The sequence below is a fragment of the Oryzias melastigma genome, linkage group LG16 (genome assembly GCF_002922805.2).
Source record: "Oryzias melastigma strain HK-1 linkage group LG16, ASM292280v2, whole genome shotgun sequence".
In the NCBI taxonomy this organism is placed as follows: Eukaryota; Metazoa; Chordata; class Actinopteri; order Beloniformes; family Adrianichthyidae; genus Oryzias; species Oryzias melastigma.
This window is the reverse complement of record NC_050527.1, coordinates 29,950,647-29,952,420: the sequence shown is the minus strand read 5'-3', so window position 1 is coordinate 29,952,420 and position 1,774 is coordinate 29,950,647. Positions and strand designations below refer to the sequence as shown.

General features: G+C 34.8%; 1 long non-coding RNA gene across 1 annotated transcript in view; it reads left to right on the top strand.

The window, feature by feature from the left end:
• LOC112140508 overlaps nt 1-1,774 on the top strand; it is a 4,452-nt gene that overhangs the window by 1,808 nt on the left and 870 nt on the right. Inside the window, exon 2 of the long non-coding RNA XR_002918180.2 lies at nt 206-263. This is a non-coding gene — a long non-coding RNA (uncharacterized LOC112140508). The remainder of the gene's footprint in view (nt 1-205; nt 264-1,774) is intronic.

The window sequence follows — 1,774 nt, the reverse complement described above, 5'->3', positions numbered from 1 at the left end:
CTCCAATCAATCAGTAGCACATGTAAACAAGACAAAACAGGAGGTTTTGTAACAGACCGCCCTGTCTGTGACTCGAACTGACCCAAATGACACAATATTGGCCCTTTGTCATACGCCCAGAGATTATAAAGGTGCTGGAGATTAATTCTCTGTGTGTGGGAGCCATGAGTGAAGAATATATAGAGTTGATTTTTTTTTTTTTTAGATGTCCACCCAGAAAACTGTGATTCAGAGGAAGACGACGGGGAGGAAGACAACCAAAGGTAGAATAATTCATCTTCAAAAGAAGTTGAAATCTATGAAGCTGAAATAAAGATTTTCCTTTAAAAAAAAACTGCCAAATAACAAACATGGCATGGTGACAGAACTACATGTCAGGAAAATGACCCCACGACCCACAACTGAATGAGAAACAGATTCACTGTTTCTTATACAGTTTATACAATATAATTTATAGAATAGAATAGAATAGAAATACTTTATTCATCCCAGGCTGGGAAATTAGGCTGTTGCAGTATTAGGCATATACAGAAGATATTAACATAAAGAGAAAAAGCAATATTTACAAAAGATAAGGAAATAATATATAAGAATTGACAATATTGTATATATATTGAATATTGAATATAACAATTGATAGTGTCTCAACAATTTACCAATTCCTCACATCAGCAGTTGAAAAATAACCCCAAAGATGTCTGATCAGGATGTTTTATCCAAATATGAAGAAATCCGGAAAAGGATCCTAGGTTATAAGTTCTGAGGTGAGACTGGAGCTATATTATGTTGCATGCAAAGAGCAGATGACCAATTCTCTATACCACAATGCTGCTCAAAGTCTTTCACACCTGCTCCAGACTCCTTCAATTTGATAACCATAAGTCCAGACCTGCAAGACGAATGACAGTCAAATTTGTAGCCATGAGAGAGTGCCAGATTTCCTGAACATCCCAAAATTCCAACTGTAAGTAAAAGGAAGAGATTGCAATTCTGCTTGCCAAAGAAGGACAGTGAAACTCATCCTGAGGGATGAAGATGTAAGAGACATATCAATAAAGGCAGATTTACTTACCCTGCAAGCATTAATTAGCTGACTGCATTATGTTGTGTGTTTCATATATTCCCCCCCAAAAAATGACTCATTGGGATGAATACAAATTTATTCAAAACAGGTTTTTGCACATTTGTATCCTTTCTTAATCTATCAAAATACTACACAATTGGTGCTTATTACCTGTACAGTAAACAATAATGATATGAGTGACATTATCATTGCAGTGAGGGGTGTGTTAAATAAATGCAGTCTTTCTTCCCAGTGAAGAGGAAAAACACAAGTATGTACACTATTTGTAGTGACATAAGTTGCTTCTTCAAGCAAAATAGGATTTGGTGTTTAAGAATGCTTTTTGTATTAGGGGTTTAATGATTTTTGACCAGGAGGACATGGGGTGCAAACAGATTATGAGAACAACAGGAGGGTTAATGACAAAATAATATAAATATATAATGGGAAAAAAATGTACCTTTGTTTAAAAAAAAGCATTAAGGGTACTAAATGACAGTCATATAGTTCACATATTTGATTGATTGGTCAAAATTGCAAATATTTTCAATTAACTACCTTTCAAGGTTAGACAGATTTTGTTTTCTAACAAATGTTTTATCTAAGTATTAATGAACTACATGCTTTACCAGTACAAATACTTCCATGACTGCACATGAGTATCCCAGAATGCTGAGTTAGTGTCAGTAGTTCACTGGAATGCTGAAACAC